The sequence below is a fragment of the Physella acuta genome, unplaced genomic scaffold, assembly GCF_028476545.2.
Source record: "Physella acuta isolate Inbredline_101_S28 unplaced genomic scaffold, ASM2847654v3 ptg000185l, whole genome shotgun sequence".
In the NCBI taxonomy this organism is placed as follows: Eukaryota; Metazoa; Mollusca; class Gastropoda; family Physidae; genus Physella; species Physella acuta.
The window spans coordinates 499,300-506,593 of record NW_026731704.1 but is presented as its reverse complement, the minus strand read 5'-3'; positions in this window follow the sequence as shown (position 1 = coordinate 506,593).

Sequence of the window (7,294 nt, the reverse complement as noted above, 5' to 3'; positions counted from 1 at the left end):
ATCTGGCCAGCTCAGGCGGCGGACTAATAAAAAGCCAGACTCTCACACACCCCCACCTCAATAACGTAATTTATAAATAGTAATTGACTATTAATAATGTTCAATTAATTCTAAACATTCTAATTAATTTCTAAATAATTATATAAAAATAATTTTACCTTCCCTGTTTTGTGAATTAGATGTGCCTAATACTATGCAAGTAAATTAATGTCTGTTAACTAGTGCTGTCCAGTGTCTGACAAAATGTGCTGAAGTGGTGAATCGTACGGTTAGGAAGTAGTTCATAAACGATACATTGATCTGCTCGATACTTGCGAGGCTAAGAAAGAGGGGTAGGGATGGGGGTCGGCTCGAAAAAAAACTTGAAAGAGACAACAAAATGTACGTCAGCATCGCCCATTTGTAAAACTTACTCAGGGGAGATAATTCCAACTATAGGCCTTAAAAGTTTACTATGCTATTTCTTGTAAAGGAAAAACAAGTAAACGTATATAAAACCGAAGTTTCTAGTATAATATTATTTTTTATTATTTGTAGTATACAAGATAGTACAGGATGCAAATTCAACCACTATCACAAACACATATTAACATTGAAAAATGGACAACGGATTTCGGGTCCATAACTAATGCCGCAAAGAAGAACCGCGCATCATTAAAGCTCACTTCATATGTATCGGCTTCTCGTGATATGGCTTTTGTTGTTTTTTTAAAAGAATTTTGCTGGCGACAGCGTATGTTTGATGTTAGGGAAATAGAACTCGGCCTTGACGATGGTTAAAAAATACAAATGTAAATAACTTTTTTAAATATATAAAAAAATTGACCACCATTTTTGAGCCCCCTTTTTAGTCACCATCCCCTGCCCCATCCTCCACAGTACACTTTGGAGGATCGGTCAAACAGTTACGTGTCCTCTATTTAGCTATTAAAGGGGGGCAACGAGTCAAAGAAGTCATTAAAATTTGAAGAGTTGCCTATATTTTGCACTGTAGTTTGTGTAATGGATTTTATTTTTTTGCGGAAGAGCGTGATATAGTGACTGTAAAATAAAGATAATCGTACCGCAGCTACAGTGTTTTTCTTTTACAAACCAAATATCAAGGCAAAAATGCACGAAAATTAAATTCAAAATTTAAAAAAGATATTAATAATAGTCAGTCGTGGGCCCCTGAACGGCCTGGGGCCCCCGCATTGCGGGGTCTGGCGGCACTGATAGTTCCGCCCCTGCGTTGTAGTCTGCGCATAATTCTGACTTTCTTATAAAGTTTAATTATTTTGTTTCTGTCCTAAGCAGATACAGTGCATGTATACAGATAGCCGAATATATAAGGAATTTCAATCTAAAACAATATACATGTATATGCGTATCACGAAGGTTTGTTTTTCATTGATAATTATTCGGGCTAGTTTGTTATAGTTACTCTTTCCAAGTAGCATTACTTAGATTATACCTATTCAATTCTATAGCTATATTTTTCATTGTGGTTGATAATTATGGCTATTACTAAAACAACATGCTGGCAAAAATCATAAAAAATACTTAAGGAAAAGGTATTTACAATATATATTTGCATTAGTAGGTTGGCTAGGCATTTGGATTACGTTTAATAATGACCATCTGGTTTTTGCTGTTGCTTTGATCAACGATTACCAAATCGTGTTTAATAACTCAATCAAGAATAATAATATTAAATTACCCGGTTTTGTAAAGTGTATTTACCTTAAAAAGCAGCTTCCTTGAGCTTGCGAAATATGATGATTTAGGTGATGGCCATATTTAGAGTAAAGGAGATTGATTGTGGAACTTAATTTTATCATTTACTTAATTTTAACGCTAAAATAATTAAATCGCTTTAATTCACATACTCGTTACACTCTTAACACTACACTTAATCCCTAAACTTAACGAGACTTAACCATAAGACCTAACATAATGGAACTAAATGAGCTAAAATTGTTTATTTCTGTCGCTCAATCGGTTGGACAGGTGATTTGTGGATGAGTCATGTTGTCAATCTTATTTTCTGTCTGGAATGGTTACAATGATGTCTAATGATTAATCTCTGTAGTTTAATTCGATAAAATGTGGCTTGTCTGATGGGTTTACTGGGGATGTGGTCATCCACATATGGCGTCAACACAATCTGACCATCCAGTCCGTACAGATAAAAGTAGCATTTTTATGGTTCTAATACTGTTTATGTTGTGTTTACACAAACATTATCAAGGTGATTTAACAATTGGCATGGGATAACACAATTAACCGTTCACACATTTTTCCTTAGGCCTTTTACAGTCTTCACTAAACTAGTACTTAATTATTAATGAGTAGAAACTAAAGCATTGATATTCGATTGCATAAAGAATTGTTATTTTTAACACTGGTGTTGTGATTATTTTAGAAATAGTAACATACATGAATATAAGTATTAAAAATGGTTTTGTATTATATGTGTTTTTTTTTAAATAAATATTAATCACAGAGAGAATACTACTAAGATAATATTTAAATAGTAAGCATAATGATTACTTGGGTTTAAGTTTATTTTTATAATTATTTTTTTTTCAATTGTTTTAAAAATTTAAAATAGTAAAATACTATATTTGATGGTTTTATACAGCATCAGAAACATGAACATCAATTGCAAATAGTAATTAAATGGAGGAAACAAAATGACATAAGAACTAGACTAAAATAAGGTGTTCAACCTCGGTTTCTGTTGAGTGCTTAGTTTACTGTGCTCCATCCTTAGCTGCGAAGTCAAATATTGTATTTTATTAAAATGTATCAAAATAAACCAGCCAGCTCAAGGTGGGCCCAATGCTGCTTAATTGAAACTGTTAGCTAGTGTTTAAAAATATATCTATTAAATTGATTAGTTTATGTGTATCTTCGAAACAAAAAGTAATATTTAAGAGCCTTACATATAAATAGTGCAGAATAAAAATAATACATAATAACTTATCAAACATTACAATTGAACAAAATAATAATAAACTATGTTTATAACTATTTAATCATTGCATTTTCTAAATATAAATAATTTTGGAAAAAAAATGAGTTATGTCAATTTAATTTATTATAATATAGATATGGGAAGTAACTCATATGCTTTTTTACTTAATATGTCATTCGCACAATTATTTTTTTTAAATATAACTCAAATTATTCCTTTTTTGATGTGTTTCTATTTATTTAGTTGTTTTCCTCGTAAGTAAATTGTATTCTGTGTTTAGTTTGTTCTTATGTGTGTTGTCCAGCCCACGTCAGGCCTCACGCATGTGTCAACTATGTTAGTAAAATACACTAAACAGACATCACTGATAAGGTTTGTTTTGGCAAGACATGCATTGAAGACAGTAGAGCCTTTATAGAAGATGAGGTTATTGGCAACCAAAACTACAGAATAGCTAAGTAGAGAACTGTGTATAGTATGCAGCCTCTCACCAACTGAATGTCTTTGTATAGCTACGGAACAGTACACGTATCTTGTGTTACTTTGAGATCTAATACATTTATAAGAAAGTGTGGCTAAAGGAATTGTATTTATGTATTCAATAATTCAGATATTAGAATGTATCTAAGCAAGTTGTTTAAATAATAAATAATCAATATATGTGGGATAGTTTATTTTTAGTCGCTAAAATCTCCATCAACACTAAACACATGTTTTCATAGAGAGGCATCGTTAGAGAATTTACACGATAATAATGCTACAGATGAATATTGCTAATACCGATGTCTTGAACTAAATATTGAAATTGTGTATTGATTATAAACGTGTTTTCTGTTGATCTGCTTTTTTCTTTTTATATTTCAAGCCATTGATCAAAAGATGGCCGCCGCAATTATAATATCACCGTAATGCAATTTACTAGTCTAGCTAACTTCGTTGAGTGACACATTTTTTTTTTGGTGTAGGGATTGTTTTGTTTTCCGTACATTTTTTCATTTTTAATTTGAATGAATTCAATTGTCTAAATGCATATTTGTTTGGTAATGTTTCTTGTATTTTATGCTATGTCTGCGGCGTAGCTACTGCAAATCTAACATAAGCTAGGCATATGGACCCAAGGTAAAGGCCCTTTTCACTCACTGAACAAAGTCACTATAGCATTGGAGTTTTAATATTTAGTTTATTTACTTTCAATAATTTAAAATAGAAAATGGAAATTAATTTTCTTTTCAGTCAAATAACATGTTAATTTAAAAATCCTTAAAAATTACTCAAAAGTGAAAACAAAACAATTATCTTACGGGATAATACATAAAACAAAAAAAAATATTCTCAGGGCGTAGCCTGTACACATACAAAATGTAAAGATTATTTAAATTATTGAATATCCCTCCCTCATTTGTAGTGGTAGATATCTTGGCTTCCCACTTTTAATTCCGTGTTAGCCAAACGGCTCCGACGGGACCCACTGATAATTTTTGCAGAAGGTCCCGAAATTCGTAGTTATGCCACTGTGCTATGTTTGCATGCATGGTATGTTATTTTAACATTTTCTGATGTGCTAATTCAGTGATACTTATTTGGGCGTTATACCCATAACTAATACGGTTTTGTAGTTTTGTTTGCCTTAATTACTCATGCCCGGTTGATTTTTAATTATCATTACACATTAAAACCATGATTGGTATAGTTAAAAATGTATTAATTAAATAATGTAATTTAGTTTTGGTTGTTAACTAAACTTCGCTTTCAAGAATGTGTTTGTTTTTGTTCTTTTTTTTTTTCTTTTGCTAGCATCATAGTTATGAATGCAGTACGTTTATTTAATACTACAGCCTAGTTTTTAAAATTATAGATTACATTTGGTCGAAACCAGTTGGTAACTGCTGATATGTCACATTTTCAGTGTTTTGCATCAATATATGTCAATAACACAATATAGTGTTTTTTAAAGTGAATACGATAAATAATATTAATTTTTTTAAATTAAAAAAAAAATGTTTTTATGATTTTCACTTGCAGATCAAGGATCAGGGGACTCATTAACTACCGAGATTGGTTAGTCTTTTGTCTTTTAATTGGTATATAATAATGCTGTTAGTTTTTCAACAGAAAGTTAATTTAATTAATAATATTAATCACAACATTGTGAACACTACGTTATCTGGGTGTTTTGTTGCACAATGTTCCATCATCTTTAACTTTATTGTTTTTGTGCAGATACATGGCTTACTTAAACACAAGTTTTCTTAGTCGCCTAGTGTCTAAACTTTCGGTAGAATAAAACGTTAAGTCAAATACATACACTAACAAGTTTAATCTAAAGTATAATACGACTAAAACATCCAGTAATGTTTTGTGAGCAAAAAATATAACGATATAATTATGATTGTACGATTAAATATGAAAAATGTTTTACGTTAATTCTCTTTGAATCTTGCAATGGGAAGTGACTAAAATAAATATTGGAAACAAGTTATTAAAAAGTCTAGTGATAATTTAAGCGCAATTTCCTTATGTTATCTAAAAATAGCTCTGTCGTAGCGTAAAGCACACGCGGGGACACAGCCAGGTCACATGATTTACCCTTCTCCTCCTTCGCCGCGGCTCGCGCAGTTCGCTGCTAAGCCAGCCCGCGCAGTTCGCTGCTAAGCCAGCCAGGTCACATGATTTACCCTCCTCCTCTTTCGCCTTCCACTGCCTTCTTTGCTATATAGTACTGTAATGTATTATGTATAATGTAATTTTTTTTTTAAATTGTGACCAAAAGAAAGGATGTTTTTGAAAAATTTTAGTGGCATAATTGTTCTAAATTATAGCAGGAATCTATTGGTAAATATTTCAAGTCGCTAAGTGGTCTGGTTGCCGAGATATGGGCCAAAAACTGCATTTTTTTCGAGTTTTTTTTGGCTTTTCCGGGAAATCCAGGAAGGAATTCCGGGAATTTTTCTGGCCCACAATCATCCTCGGAACTTGCTTAACATATTTGCTTTTGGAACTAGTCCTCGATATTGCTACATTGAGGAGGAGATACGACTTAAAGCTGCGAACATCCATCCATCCATTCCCAGAAATGACGAGTTAATAAACGCAATTCTCCAGAATGGAAATTGCGCTAAAAAAATTAAACAGCGATAGTGTTGATTACCCGACATTTAAACGTAAATTGAAAATTGAATTCACCTTATTATTAGTTCTAGCTAAATATTCGAAATAACGTTTAAATATAACGTTATTGATTTGACTATGTATAAGACATATTAGATGCACAATGCACAATAACAAGATATTATAATCTCAAGTGTGTAGAATGTAATTAAAATTACCTGTCGAATCATCAGCCATGTCAATCGTTGGTTTAAATTTGCGCAGTAATAATTATTCTATTATCTTACTACTATATACGATTATACGTTATACACTAGAAATAGATATAACCATTAAGTACTACAGTAACATCTTTGTGCAGGGAAATAACCAAATTAATTCTACAACTATTTGGAATATAGTTTTATCCAAGCACCTTAGAAACAGTCTCTTTTTTTCTTCTTTATGTCATAGTCTGTCCCTCTCTGTTTCATAAACAACATCAACGCCTGACCCTCCAGTCCATGTAAAAATATGCAAATAGCATATTCTAATGACTGCGTCTAATATTGCTTTAATTTGTGTTTGATTGTGGTTTTTTAGCTTAGGATTTAATGTACTAAAACTTTTAGTATTTTTATACCAAACACAGATATCACTATGGCCACATTATTTAAACATACGTGTTTGAATGTCTCCAACCATGTATGTAAAAAATAGTAAAGGTCGCGTATAATATCAGTTAAACAATAATATAATTTCTTTGGATAATAAAAAAGCAAGTCTTAAGAATATTGCAAAGACAGAATTATAGTACTTAAAAATGGTCATTTCTATATAAAGTTATACACTATTTGAATCGCGCTGCATATCAACACTATGTATGTATATACAGATAAGTTGTCTACCTTGTTAGTTTTCAAACAACAATATGATTAATAATCGATTTTTGAACTAGCATTTTTGTAATATTGTTAGTTTTTTTTAAAATAATTTGCAACGATTATATAATATGTCATGGTCTAAAAAGATATAATAATAGTACATAGGCAATGTCGTTGAAATGTCGATATTTTTCGTTAATTGAAATGCAAATGTTCTATTTTTTCGACACGAAAGATGCACGTTTTGATCAAACACGTGATGAGTTGGTACTTTTTCACATATACAGAATGTCTTCTGAAATGTGCCATTTTAAAGTAATGTCTTTATTCTTGTTTATGTATCCACAAACTAGGTGTATTTAAC